Genomic DNA, 16,313 nt, shown 5'->3' with positions numbered 1-16,313 from the left:
AACCCGCCTACAACGGGTTCAGAATGCTGCGGCGAGGGCGATTGTTGGCTTGCCTAGATCCTGCTCAGTGACAGGTGTCCTTCGCTCCCTACACTGGCTTCCGGTTAGGAAGCGCATTCTCTTCAAGGTTTTGTGCCTGGCTTTTAAAATCTTGAGAGGTACAGGCCCGGAAATCCTGTCGAGTTGTCTGTCTTTTTATGTCCCTGCCCGTAGCCTCCGGTCTCAGGGTCTGGCCCTTGCGGTGGTTCCCAGATTCAGGCTTAGCCGCATGGGAGGCCGCTCGTTTAGGGTAATGGCTGCGTCAGCATGGAACTCCTTGCCTGTTGAAATCCGCTTGCTGGAGGACCTTCTGACCTTTCGGAGGGCTATAAAAACCTTCTTGTTTTAGCTGTTTCTTAGTTTCTGTTTTTAGTCTCTTGTTGTGTTGCGTGCTACCTTGTCTCTGCGCCAGGACGCTCCTTGGCTGGAGTATCTGTGCGCACAATAAATAGTCGTAACATAACATAACATATTGCTTCTAAATGAATGGCCTGTAGACCATCTGCTCCATCAAAGTTGAGAAGGGGTGTCGATTGGTGTGCGCAGCAGGAGCGGATGGCCTTTGAGGCACATGGCTACACTCGTAAACATGCCAGGGTGTGGGGGAAAGGGCTTGGACAGCTTGCTTAATTGGTTGCATCTTTATGCTGGAGGGGGTTTACAGATATGTTCTGTCTAACAATTACTAGATGTATTGCCCTGTACGGACTACTTACCTTTTACAATGTTGTACTGTGTGTGCATTGCTCTACTGTTTCACTAGTGCTAAAGGTCTAAACTCAATAAAAACTTGTTTATCAAAACAAAACTCCTAATAGCTTAAACAATGTTAAACATGAAAAATATAACATATGCAATAAATAAAATTACTTTTTCTCTTCCAACACAAAAAACACCTGTTTCACAAGGAAGCTTGCTGAAAGAAACATTTCCAACAACACAAAAACTTCTCTGAACAAGATACAAGTCAGTTTTGAAAAAATAGAAACTGTATATATATTGAACAACATATAGTAAATATCTAATTTTTTATATTTATATTATTACAGTAAATTAAGAGATATTGACAGAAGGTGCAACATTTATAACATCACAGAAGTGTAAACTATTACTGTGTTACATGGAATAAACCAACAGTCAAGCAGTAAAGAAAATGCTTCTACTCAACACATTAATTGGAAATGTACTAAATATTATTCTAATGCATGTTATGGGAGGGCATCTAATAAATAAACTGTAGTAATTAATGTAAAAGAGCATAACCACACTCACAATTTATCCGAGATAGAGGTTAGAGAAGTCTTAGACAATATAGAAGAAGCAAGCACCAGTACCAAAGAACCCAAAACACAAATACTGAAAAATATAGTACCCCGCATACCTGAACATATAACAGGCTAGTTACCATCAATACCTGCCTTAAAATGCCTCATAAAAGGCACTAAAAGAGCCACCAGTGACACCCCCCTGCTCCTAAAACATACAAGGATATAGACATCCCAACACACCTTACAATAACCCATAGAGAGGAACAGTTCCTGTTATATGATAATAAAGGTAATGACAAACATATAATATTCTTTGCTATTCCTAACAACTTACTCAAACTAGCTCAAACTAGCCCAATGACAAACATGGATAATGGATGAAAATCCATCCCAAACCAATCCATCAAACATACACCATACATGGTGAATCAGAAAACGAATGTACCTTTTTGTGCATGCATTACTTCCAAATAAACAAGACAGTACCTGCTTGGAACTGCTAACCCACATTGAGCAACAAACAAACAACTACTATCCTCAAACTTAAAATTGACTTTGAACAAGGTATGATTCAATCTATCCTAAAAAATATACCCTCACACAGCCATACATGTAAGTTATTACCAAAGTATATGGCGTTACCTACAGATATCTGCACTACGTGCGGAATGTACCACCAACAGCCAATTTGATTTTGAGGTTAAAAAAATTATTGCACTAGCCTACGTCCCTGTCACAGAAGTAGCCAACCATTATAACACCCTAACAGAGTTCCCATTACCAAAAAAGTGAAGACAAACTTACTCCTCTAATGGACTACTTCGAGGATACCTGGGTTGGCAGACTGCATAGGTCAGGACACAGTTGCTAACCAATATTCCAGATACCATGGTGGAATGTCTACGACAGCACCTTGGCACAGGAAGCAAAAACAAACCACGCAGTGGAAGGCATAAAACCTTTCTATTCACAAAAGACAGAACTCAACCACCGCCATACAAATTAGTAGATGCTTTGCAAGAAGAGCAAAGCCACCAATAACCAATCAGTTACAGAAATCTGCCCTAAACAAACCAAACAAACAGAAGAAATGTATGAGATGCTACAAGACTGTGTATAAATAACAAAGGACTAGTGCATAGAAGTAACAGACAAATCTATCATCTAAACCACATATAAAATCTACCCAACACCTTAGAAACTACACCATAGTGCACCAAAAAATGTAAATCTATTTTTTTAAATACTAATAAACTAGTATTGATATATCAGTGAATAAATAATACTATAATAAGCCTTACTCACTGATATGATAAAAATATTAAAACTAGCATTTAAATAAATAACTAATTATTAAACAAATAAAACGTACTAACTACGTTTAATTAAATAACTATATCACATACTTTAGACAAAACAACCTAATAAATATATCAACATAATTTCTTTTTTAAATATCTAATTTCTTACTCACAGTAAATAAATAATATAGACTAACGATTTTGTTGCTGCATATCTCTGTCCGAATCCACATTACTAAAAATAGTAATCAACCAAAACATAGTTACAACGATAGTAAAAATCCCCCCAAAAATGGAAAAATATGGGTTAAAAAGCAATCCACAGTCTGCAGGTTCCATAAAGGATAAAAATATCTATTTCAGATTTCTTTTAACGGGACGTCCGACTTCCCTTAAAAACATCCAGAAATACAACCCTGCAACAAATAGATAAAACACCCTGCTGTACAAAACACTACAGTCCCAAATGAATACATACATTATATTAAACTACTAGAAAAAATAGTTACAAGACATACACTACACATAACTTGCATACTAAACAACTTTACTTCCAAAAACACATACTATACCGCAAAATACCATAAAAAACAATTAAACACACAATAAACCTATCAATAATAACACACACATCATATACATAACCTTCCACATCCCCACAACCTTATAAACACCTTAACAATAGTTAACAGTTAACTTACCTATACTTATGAACAACAGCAAGCAAAAAATCTACTTTTTCCTTCCAAAAAAGACCCAAAATAACACCAATAGACAATTTAGTTATCAGTAGAAAAAAATGACCGCATAATATTAGTAAAAATAAAGACTATCTCCCCATAGGAATGAATTGTAAAAATAGCAAATATGTTATAAAAATATTTAATAAAATATTTTAAAAACTTTTAAAGATTACACATTTACAACAATAGTCAAATACTTAATACAATTGTAAATTATGTATTAAATAATATTATGACGTACAATTATTTAATATATAATAATATTTATACTAAATAACACTAAGAACATGTATATAAAATATATGTGAAACCTTGATTTAAAAAAATGTGCAATGTGAAAAAATATTAACATTTATAATATTGAAAACGGATTCAAAAACATTGTTTTCTACATTTGTTTAACAACTATTAAAACATGTCATATATCAACATAAAAATTGACCATTGTTTGTAATAAATATATTTCAAACTTTTGCAATGTTTTTTTCCAAATGAAAGTAAAAAAAAGTATGTGTATTGTGTTCTAATACTTAGGGGCTGATAACGTGTTTGGTGGTCTCACCTCCATTCCTCTGCAGATGCGGTCCCAAGAAGACAACTGAGCCAGCGGTCTTCTGCCCGCTGCATGCAGCCTGAACCGCTGACCGCCTTCCATGGAGTGGTTCCCGCCAGCGGAGCACCAGACCAAAATGTTGGCAATGTGTACTCCATCACTGTGAAAGTTGCAGCTTCCTGTCGAGCAGATTACAAAGACACAGTTGTACTGGCAGTCCTCTTGCAATGGTTCCTCGACGGCAGTAGGCCATTGTGGTATGCTCTCAGCAAAGAACCATAACAGTGGCCATTGGATGGATACAAAACAACACAGCTGATATCCATTGGTCAAGTGGACACTCCAGCAAATCACACTATACAACACACCCCATCCCAGACTGTGATCCTTTGCCTCTCCACTGCAAGCAGAGCAAGACAGACACCACACTTTTTTGTTCACAGAAGGCAACCCTTTTTTCCCTATCTCATTTAGCACTCTCTACACACTTTTGGTGCATTTTTCTGTTATCCCTTTGTGTTTTTTGTCATTACCACTCCCTTTAATTCACAATTATGTCACGTCAAAAAAATCCACGTTTTTCAGAGGCTGAGTTGTCAGTCATTGTGGATCACATCATAAGAGTAGAGCCACAATTGTTTGGAGCCCAAGTCCAACATACTCCTCTCAGTAGGAAAACGGAATTGTAGTACAGGATAGTCAACATAGTAAATGTTGTAGTTACCACCCTGCTCACAAATGAAAAAAATAGTTAGAGGTGGAACATCTTGAGGCGGAAGGTACATTCCCTGGCCTCCAAGCAACACCTGGAGGCCCAGAGGACTGGCGGTGGTCCTCCCAGCATCACATTACAACTTTTTCCCAGGGTGGAGAAGGTATTGGGCATCCTGCATTCTGAGGGCTACGCAGTAATAGCTGGGGCAGTGCAGTCTGGTAAGTTACACCTCACTGTCACAACACTTCAATGTCCTGTATGCTCTCATCTCAACTTTTGCTATTGTGTTGTCTATCTACTTTCCTACCATGCAATACTCAAAGTATCAGAGATGTTTGATCATCAGAGTCAAAAAGGTAGTGCAGGCCCTGATCACGTCAATACTCGATTATGGGGGTGCACAGTCAAAATATTGAGTCAATGATGTCGACATACAGTAATATCGACACTGAAATATCGCAGGTAAGAAATATCGATGTATAAAATATTGTTTTTTGATTAGTGTATGCAATATCGATGTAGGTAATGTTGATATACAAAACATCGAAATTTAAAAATATCGTTGTATTATGTTTTGTTAATTGTAATATTTAATTATTATGTATATTATTTATAAGAAATATTTAAGTAATTTAAAATTTCATAAATGTTTTAGGAGCGGGATGTTGAGTTTATAGGGGATAAGGGTGGGGAGTGTTTTAAAAATATATATATTTTTAAATAAATTATTTGAAATAGGAAATTAAAATTTAGAATTTAGAAATTAATTTTAACATTTTAGGAGCGGGATGTTGGGTTTATAGGGGATAAGGGTGGGGAGTGTTTAAAAAATATATATAATTAAAATATATATATTTGATATAGGAAATTTTAATTTAGAATTTAGAAAATATTTTTAAAATTTTAAAGCGGGATGTTGGGTTCATAGGGGATAAGGGTGAGGAGTGATTAAAAAATATATAATTTTTAAAAAAGTATTTGAAATAGGAAATTCAAATTTAGAATTAGGAAATTATTTTAAAAATTTTAGGAGCGGGATGTTGGGTTTATAGGGGTAAGGGTGGGGAGTGTTTTAAAAATATATATTATTTTAAAAAAAATATTTGAAATAGGAAACTAAAATATAGAATTTAGAAATTATTTTTAAAATTTTAGGAGCGGGATGTTGTGTTTATAGGGGATAAGGGTGGGGAGTGTTTAAAAAATATATAATTAAAAAAAAAATTCTTTGGAATAGGAAATTTAATTTAGAATTTAGAAATTATTTTAAAAATTTAGGAGCGGATGTTGGGTTTATAGGGGTAAGGGTGGGGAGTGTTTTGAAAATATAAAAATATTTAAAATAAAAATTATTAGAAGTAGGAAATTAAAATTTAGAATTTTGAAAATATTTTAAAAATTTAGGAGCTTGATGTTGGGTTTATAGGGGATAAGGGTGGTGAGTGTTTTAAAAATATATATTTGTTTTATAAATTTAATTGAAATATGAATGTAAAATTTAGGAATTATAAATTATTTATACGTTTTAGGAGTGGGATGTTGGTTTATAGGGGATGAAGGTGGGGATTGTTTGAAAATTAGCTAGTTATTTATTATTGCTGCGACTCTGGGCAATAGCTTGCTTAATCCCCACAACGGCCCCTCGCGGTGGGATGCCTGGCTTTCACCTTGTGGATACCCTGCCGGGGTATCTCACAGGGGAATACCAGGACGGGTTCCCTAAGCAAGCGCATAGATGCCTGCGATGTGGGCGATTTGCGCTATATAAATACATGTACATTTACATTTACATTTGTAATTTAAAAGAAATATGAAATTCCAAAATATATTTTTATAAATATTAGAATACTTTTATAGTGGGTTGTTGAGTTTATAGTGGGTAAGTGTTTGATTTTTAAGAAAAAAGTTTTGTAAATAATGTTTTTTTTTTTATTGGAATAACAAATTAGATTTTTATAATTTAAGAATTTGATATTATATTTTACATTTGAGTGTGAATATCGAGTTTATGTATATTGGAGTGGGAATAGTAAATTAATTAGGTTCAGTGTCTACCATCTACCCCAATTAAATGTATATTGGAGTGGGAATAGTGAATTAATTAGGTTCAGTGTCCAGCACCTACCTCAATTAAATGTAGAGTGGAGTGGGAATAGCAAAATAATTAGGTTTACAATCCAGCACTTACCCCTATTAAATGTAGATTGGAGTGGGAATAGTAAATTAATTAGGTTTACAATCTAGCACTTACCACTATTAAATGTAGATTGGAGTGGGAATAGTAAATTAATTAGGTTCAGTGTCCACCACCTACTTCAATTAAATGTAGACTGGAGTGGGAATAGTAAATTAATTAGGTTTACAATCTAGCACTTACCCCTATTAAATGTAGATTGGAGTTGGAATAGTAAATTATTAGGTTTACAATCCAGCACTTACCCCTATTAAATGTAGATTGGAGTGGGAATAGTAAATTAATGAGGTTTACAATCCAGCACTTACACCAATTAAATGTATATTGGAGTGGGAATAGTAAATAATTAGGTTCAGTGTCCAGCACTTACCTCAATTAAATGTAGACTGGAGTGGGAATAGTAAATTAATTAGGTTTACAATCCAGCACTTACCCCTATTAAATGTAGATTGGAGTGGGAATAGTAAATTAATTAGGTTTACAATCCAGCACTTACCCCTATTAAATGTAGATTGGAGTGGGAATAGTAAATTAATTAGGTTTACAATCTAGCACCTACCCCTATTAAATGTAGATTGGAGTGGGAATCGTAAATTAATTAGGTTTACAATCCAGCACTTACCCCTATTAAATGTAGATTGGAGTGGGAATAGTAAATTAATTAGGTTTACAATCCAGCACTTACCCCTTTTAAATGTAGATTGGAGTGCGAATAGTAAATTAATTAGGTTTACAATCCAGCACTTACCCCTATTAAATGTAGATTGGAGGGAGAATACTAAATTAATTAGGTTTACAATCCAGCACTTACCCCTATTAAATGTAGATTGGAGTGGGAATAGTAAATTAATTAGGTTTACAATCCAGCACTTACACCAATTAAATGTAGACTGGAGTGGGAATAGTAAATTAATTCGGTTCAGTGTCCAGCACCTACCTCAATTAAATGTAGATTGGAGTGGGAATAGTAAATTATTAGGTTTACAATCCAGCACTTACCTCTATTAAATGTAGATTGGAGTGGGAATAGTAAATTAATGAGGTTTACAATCCAGCGCTTACACCAATTAAATGTAGACTGGAGTGGGAATAGTAAATAATTATGTTCAGTGTCCAACACCTACCTCAATTAAATGTAGACTGGAGTGGGAATAGTAAATTAATTAGGTTTACAATCCAGCACTTACCCCTATTAAATGTAGATTGGAGTGGGAACAGTAAATTAATTAGGTTTACAATCCAGCACTTACACCAATCAAATGTAGATTGGAGTGGGAATAGTAAATTAATTAGGTACAGTGTCCAGCACCTACCTCAATTAAATGTAGACTGGAGTGGGAATAGTAAATTAATTAGGTTTACAATCCAGCACTTACCCCTATTAAATGTAGATTGGAGTGGGAATAGTAAATTAATTAGGTTTACAATCCAGCACTTACCCCAATTAAATGTAGACTGGAGTGGGAATAGTAAAATAATTAGGTTCAATTACATGTAGCCTGGAGTACATATATTTCAAAATGTTAAAAATATACACATTTTTTTACAATGCTTGTGTTAGTTATTTTTTAGTATTGGAATACATTTAAAAACAATTTACAAATGTATTTTATTAGATTAATGAAAGAGTACATACATTAAAGCAAACATTTATTATAAATATTAGTATGCATTTTTAACAAATATATAAGTATTTGTATTTTTTAATTTAATACAAATTATTTTTCATTTGTATCGTTTTTGAGACAAGTACATTATAGAGATATAGAAACAGTATAGTCAATGTAAATACATTATACATTTGAATATATTTTGTACATATTAGTTTGATGCATTTTTATTTTTCTATCACAAAATTTGTATTACTTTATATTTTTTAATACATTTTGCATAATATTTTTCCCAAACAATTATGATATATATGTCAATATAAATGTAAAGTAAATGGAATAAATCATATATTGTCAATGTTATACTATACAGTTTTTATATATTAACATTTCAGCATTTTTGTATGAATTACATGTTTAAATTTTATTAATATTAATATGTTTTAATAATATTAATAATTTTAAAATGTTAGGTTAATTATTATTTAAAAAAATGTATATGCTATTTTTCACATTTTTCTAACATACATATTATTTAATTATAACATTAAATATAATGTGGTAATATTTAATTTTATAATTTTACAATATATGAAAATAATAAAACATTTTGTAATACATTATATACAATTTTAGAAAATAGGAACAATGTTTCTATAATTTTTCTAATATTTTTTTGGTTAAATAAATTATTTAGTCATGTCTTTAACTATTATTGCATTGATATTATTATTTGGGTGTTTTATTTTGTAACCGTTCTTTTTCTTTTTGGGTCATTTGGGAAGATTCAAGCTTGCGGTTGGAAGCTGCTTCGCGCTTGAGAAGGTAAGAGATATTTTCTTTATTATTTAACTATTTTAAGTGTGTTTGGAAGGTAGTGGTTTCATATTTAGGGTGTGTGGAGTTATGTTTTTGAAAGTGTGATGTTTGTAGTCGTTTATTTAGGTGTTAATTTTAGTGGCGTTTTTTGGATTTCCGGCGTACTTAGTATTATTGTGTTTGGATGTATTTAGTTAGTTTTTGTGTATATGATGCATGTTATGGTGTTTTAAAATGTGTAATTTTACGTTTTATGTGGGTGGGAATGTTTGTTTTTGTATTTTTGGTTTTTGGAGAAAGCGTTTTCGTTTCAGGAAGTTTTGCGTTCGGTTTTAAAAGTGTATTGTGGTGGTTTCAACTAATGTTTTTTTAACACTTCCTTTATTATTCGGGTTTCCTGGAGCGGTTTTTCTTCTTTTTTTACGTTTTCGGGATTTTCATGGATTATCGATTTTTTATGGATATGCAAAGGATTTGGCACAGTTGTATTTTTCCATTTTGTTGGGGTTTATTTTTATTTTTGATGGATTTATAACTATCTGGATTATTTTGGAGAAGTTGGATTGTCGATTTACATCTATGGTAAAGGTAAGTTATTTTAAATATATTTATAATATATATTATAATATATAAATCATCTTCACAGGACCCATGATATGTGTCAATCTATACAACTGATGTTCACTTCTTAATGGAGTTAACCATTTCTCAAGTGTTGGGAAGTAGTGAATGAATGATTACAACTGCTATGAGGCCCTGTTTCTGTAATGCAAAACAAGATACAATAGTGACTTTGCCCATTCTCACTTGTCTGACATGTTACAATTTATGTTAATTTCTCATGGACTGAGCAATCTACAAACAATGCTCTATTCAGAGACATTTCTGTCTACTTTTTTAAAATTTATTTTCCAGTTTTGACATACAGGCATTTGAAAATTGTTACATTGTAGATTATAGTATCAATAATAACAGATCTCATGTAAAGCAAACCAAGTATAGCATGGTCATATACATCAATGGGGATGAACAGTGCAGTATGGTCAAACATCGAAGACATATATTTGAAACAATCAATATAGTGGTTCATAGTGGAAAGAGACAATCATTTCTCCAATAATCGAAACCATCCAGGCAACAGCATGTTAAAAGTGGCGATAAGCAAAGTCGGATATTCCTTACAACACACATCTTACAGCGAACATCTAGCCAACCCCCTCAGGGACTATACCGCTTGCCACCTGGGAATCCTGTGCCGACCTGTGCCTCGCTTTGTAATCCCTGTGTGGGCCCCATATATCCACTGGCCTTGACGATCTAGGGATCAGAGTGGAATACTCCTCGCAGTTCACATTGCAAAATGCCAAACTCCGGACTCATGCCTGCAGAGAGGGGGCTCTCCTGTTACCCCACAACAGAGCAATCTCTCATTTGGCCAATAGGAAGCCCAGGGCCGCCAGTTTCCTGACCTTCTGGGGGAAGTTGGTCACATAACCCAGCAGTGCAATCTCAGGGGTGGGTAGTAGCTGCATGGATAGCATGTCTCCCAGTGTTGAGTGGACGAGGGACCAGTTCTGGTGTATCCTAGGGCATGTCCAAGCGAGGTGGAGAAAATCTGCAAAGGGAGCCAGGCATTTCTGGCAGTGGTGGTCTATTCTATGGGAGCGTGCGGGAGTATGGTAAATTCTGCGAAGGAACTTAAAGTGGAGTAGCTTGTGTCTTCCGTTCTAAGAGACCTCCTTGGTGGCCCTACAACACTGCTCCCATTGGTCGTCAGTAAGCATGGGCGGAAAATCCGTTCCGCTCGCGGATTTTGCGGATTTTCGGTAAATTCGCAATCCGCGAGATTTGCGGATTTCCCGCAAAATCCGCAAATTCGCACGCAGCGGATTTTTTTTTTCTTGGTGATACAATTTTGCGGCGAGCGGCGTTTACTTCCCGTCATTCATCGTTTGCCGAGTTATTTTTCTTGATATTTTGCGAGTGCTGAGCCATTTTGGATCTTGGTGCGGGATCCCGCGGGAATTTGGCAAGCGCGATTACGTAACCGCGGCTTGCCAACTTTTACAGCGAGAGTTTATCAACGCGAGTACGCCGTGATCACGTATCGCGGTACTTCGCAATTGCGAGCTTTGAGATGCGGCGAGCAGCAACAATCTCGCACACGCGAAAATATAAAATTTGCAATTCTGCACAAGAAATCCACCAGCAAGCAGCATAAACCTTCTGGAAATGATGATTTTTATCTGAATAACTCCTTAGGTTGACATTTGCCTGAAATTTTTTTGCGAGGAGTCCATTTTGGGGTGGGTGGGGGGGTGGGAGGAAGGAAGTGCCCCACAGTCTTCAACTTCCTGTTCCTGTCCAGCAGGCTCCTCCCAGTGCTTTGTCCATCTCCTGGTCACTTTTCATTTGGATCTGAAGCTGGAAGGATTACTTTTTGTGGATGCTGCTGGATATTTGGATTTGAGGCCTTTTTGACTTTCTTTGGATCACGTTTGGATTAGAAATTTCACAAGTAAGTTTGTTTGGGGCATTACAGTTGCTGCAACTACAATTTTGGAATTTTCGATTTTTGGGCTGTTTTGGGGCCTTTTGCCCAGGGGTACTCAGTGGTGGGTGCACTGAGTCTTTCTGTGGGGTGTTTTGAATTTAAACATCATGGAGGGGCTGGATGGCTTGGGATTGTGCTGATTTTTCTGTGATTTTCGTTTTTTGGGCCTGTAGTGGATGGACAGGCCATGTGGTTGGGGGCCATTTTGAGTGCTGCTACAGGCCCTGGCCATGTGCTGTGATGGAGGGGGCCATTTTGAATGCAGGCAGTGTTCTCAGGCCTGCACCCATTTTGCCTAGCTTTCATCCATTATTCCCAGGGGTAGTGAGTAGTGCATGTGCCTAGTCTTTCTGTGGGTTGTCTTAAATTTAAACATCATGGAGGGGCTGGATCATGGCATGGGATTGTGCTGATTTTTCTGTGATTTTCGTTTTTTGGGCCTGTTGTGGATGGACAGGCCATGTGGTTGGGGGCCATTTTGAGTGCTGCTACAGGCCCTGGCCATGTGCTGTGATGAAGGGGGCCATTTTGAATGCAGGCAGTGTTCTCAGGCCTGCACTCATTTTGCCTAGCTTTCTCCATTATGCCCAGGGCCCAGGGGTAGTGAGTGGTGCATGTGCCTAGTCTTTCTGTGGGTTGTCTTGAATTTAAACATCATGGAGGGGCTGGATCATGGCATGGGATTGTGCTGATTTTTCTGTGATTTTCATTTTTTGGGCCTGTTGTTGTGGCCTTTTCACCAGGGGTAGTGACTAGTGAGTGTTGCATGTGCCTAGTCTTTCTGTGGGGTGTCTTGAATTTAAGCATCATGGAGGGCATGGGATTGTGCTGATTTTTCTGTTTTTTTTTTATTTTTTTGGGGGGTGTATAACTGAACTGATGTTCCTCTGTCTTCCATTGCTTTTAGGTGCACAAGACTCAAGAGAACCACCAGTGCCAGGAAGAAGTCCTGCAGCGGTGTGTGTGTGCAGCATAACGTCACGCGACGTCACGTCTGGCCTCAGACAACTCTACAATTCGTGCAACTGCGGCCTGCTGTCTGACCTGCTCTGAAGAAGATGGCCCCAAAAAAAGGTCTCCGTAGCTCCCTGGGTGGGGGGGTTTTCGAGTCTTGGAGCGATGCTGGCTATGGATACTTTTGCTTGGTTGCTTGCAAGTGGTTTGAATGCAATCCACGGTGGGTAAGGGGGTATTTGGGCCTACTTTTACTTTCAAAGTATGTTTTGTCACCAGTTTTCTGCTAGGCCTCGTTTTTTGCGACTGGCTTTAGTAAGGGTCTGGGTGGGAGCACTGCTGGGAAGATCTAATTTTGTTCTAAAACAGAGTTTACAGTACACCTAGCTTGAGGGGAAAGATCCGCTACATTAATTTGGCCATACTTATTTATCCTTCAAAAGGTGACTCAGACAGAGTACGCACTGTCAAAAATATTGTACTGTCTACTAGGAAAATCAAAGTGTGACTTTTTGCACTCCACAGCCTACATACCTTATATTTATTTATCAGTGGTGTTGTAATATTATATCACTTCCTGTTTTTCGTTGAATAATTACAGGCCGGGTTTCAGTCTGTGCAATGGGGAAAAAAGGATGGAGTCAGGCTTCACATTAGCGAGCCGCAATTCAGCATCCTCCAGGCAGGCAGTGGACAGGGTGTCTTCTGGTCACCAACATTGATGGACGAAGCGTCAGATGGAATGGAGGAGTGCCGCTAATAAGAGGAATTTTTTTCTGCATGCAACTTACTTACCAAATTCAACAGGACAACTACAACAACATACAGATACAGTATCCATTGTGTTTTTCTATGACTGTGACTGCATTTCTTGGATCTCTCTCTGCTTCTAAATTGATCCCTTAACACATCACTTAGTCCACTATCACATCTGCACCACACATAGTCATTTGTAAGTGCTCCTACGTAATTCGCAAGTCGCAGCGTGCCCCAGCCCGTAGAGGATTAGGAAGGCCCCAATGATGAAGCATGTCACCAAGGGGCAACCCTGGTGAGTGAGGGGACACCTAGAAAAAGAGCAATTTCTCCTTTTCTATCTACTACACCTTCCAGACCAACCCCATTGAGTGTTGTGAATGGATTTATAGTGACCAGCAAGGCTCTCAGGTATCTGGCAACAGAGACCTTATGTTGAATATAGTTATCAATAATTCCACACACGCCCTGTACTGTCGCATTCTTTCTTCCACAGTTGTCGAAAGTACTACTTACTTTTCACTGACATGCATGCAGTAGTGCCTGCACTTTCAAAGATTGATGGATAGGTTTGTACCCAAAGATTTGTTTATGTTCAATTGTTTGTCCATGCTGTGCTTTTTTTACAGGGTGTCTTCTGGTGGTGACCAACATCGATGGACGAAGCGTCCGCTGCAATGGAGGAGTGCCGCTAATAAGAGGAATTTTTTTCTGCATGCAACTTACTTACCAAATTCAACAGGACAACTACAACAACATACAGATACAGTATCCATTGTGTTTTTCTAGGACTGTGACTGCATTTCTTGGATCTCTCTCTGCTTCTAAATTGATCCTTTAACACATCACTTAGTCCACTCCACTATCACATCTGCACCACACATAGTCATTTGTAAGTGCTCCTATGTAATTCGCAAGTCGCAGCACGCTCCAGCCCGTAGAGGACTGGGATGGCCCCAATGATGAAGCATGTCACCAAGGGGCAACCCTGGTGAGTGAGGGGACACCTAGAAAAAGAGCAATTTCTCCTTTTCTATCTACTATATCTTCCAGACCAACCCCATTGAGTGTTGTGAATGGATTTATAGTGACCAGCAAGGCTCTCAGGTATCTGGCAACAGAGACCTTATCTTGAATATAGTTATCAATATTTCCACACACGCCCTGTACTGTCGCATTCTTTCTTCCACAGTTGTCGAAAGTACTACTTACTTTTCACTGACATGCATGCAGTAGTGCATGCACTTTCAAAGATTGATGGATAGGTTTGTACCCAAAGATTTGTTTATGTTCACAATTGTTTGTCCATGCTGTGCTATTTTTTTCTTGTCTCACAAAACCTTTCCCAAAACCCCCCGTACCCATCCATTTTTCAAACCCTAACCCTCTTCCCCCGGGCTGTGTGGTTTTGATTGATGTGTGACTAAATTACAGCAATAAATCACAACACTTGCTGGGGAGGATAAGGGGATACCAACAGGCTGGTGAAGAAATACGAGGATATATTCTTACTCTGCTTGACAAAGACCCATGGCTAATGTCAAAGAACTTCAACCGAATTAGTAGTTATACTTTACCATTTGTTAGGCTACAATGTGGCACTGTTCTAGTGTACTGTCACCTGCTATATTCTCTATTGTACCGTTGTATTGCTCAGGAGGACAAACCCGATTTCATTTTCTTTTTTTTCATACGCATGCAACTGCGTCACACCACTAGTACCACCGCTATGAGGAAATTTTATCCGCCCAGGATTGCCAACCTTATTCGCTGTTTGCCGTGGAGCCAGCCCTGGGCCTAGCCCTACTTGCAAACAGAAATTACAGGTAAGATAGGCGTTTGGTTGGAGGTAGTATAATGGAGTATTAGGAGAGACGAGAGATTGACGGTAGTACTACTAAAGTCCTAGGACTATGCAGGAAAACAAACTTACTGTTAAACCCCCACCCACCAGACTCAAAAGCAGTAAAAAACAGGTATGGTCAGATAAAGTTTCAAAAAGTATATTTTTATAGCCCTAACAAAATAATCTCCCGCAAGACCCTCCCTAACCCCAACGATTGTCCTTCAAAAGTCCCCAAAAAACCCAACTCCCAATTCCCACCCCCCAAAAGTCTCTAAAAAAGGGGCAAGGGACACTATGGCAGGGTGCTGTTGCCTTTAGCAGCCAAGGCATCATGCTCCTTGCGGAGGGTGGCAAGTTCGAAGCGGAGGCCCTCCACCAAGTTCTTATAGTTCAGGACCTCCTGCTCCAGGTAGGACAGTCTGAGGGATAAGCGGCGCCGGTGTGCCTTGCAAATCCTGTGGGGGGCAGCTGCTGTCTTTGCTGCTCGGCGTTGGCGTTTGGCTTTGGTAGCCCAGCTCTGTACCGCTAGAGCACTGCGCTGGCTGGCAGCCCGCACGGAGGAGGATGCAGCTGTCCCCGTGGACGTTGTTGTTGTACCAGACTGCGTCTCCTCCTCCTCCAGGGCCACCAGCCACCGATATTCAGCGACAGTGGCATCCAGCCTCCGTTGCCGGGCCATTCGAGCCAGCTCCTTCCTCCTTGATGGTGTCTTGGATTTGGAAGGAGCAACTACATGAAGAAAGAAAGACATAGTCTGTAACCAATGCTCCTTAAGATTAACACAAAATGATTGAGCAGAAAGTTGTCACAGTACAAGTAGAAAATTGAAAGCACAGTACATAACTATTGAGGACAGCATCTATGTAACCTCCGACTTCTTCATCTTTGCTCTAACATTAGTGGGAGTTTAAGGAACTAATTCTACAAGCACTATGGACTTCCATTACAGTCGACTATGACA

This window comes from Lissotriton vulgaris, chromosome 2_1 (genome assembly GCF_964263255.1).
Source record: "Lissotriton vulgaris chromosome 2_1, aLisVul1.2, whole genome shotgun sequence".
Lineage (NCBI taxonomy): Eukaryota > Metazoa > Chordata > Amphibia > Caudata > Salamandridae > Lissotriton > Lissotriton vulgaris.
Note: the sequence above shows the minus strand (reverse complement) of the source record.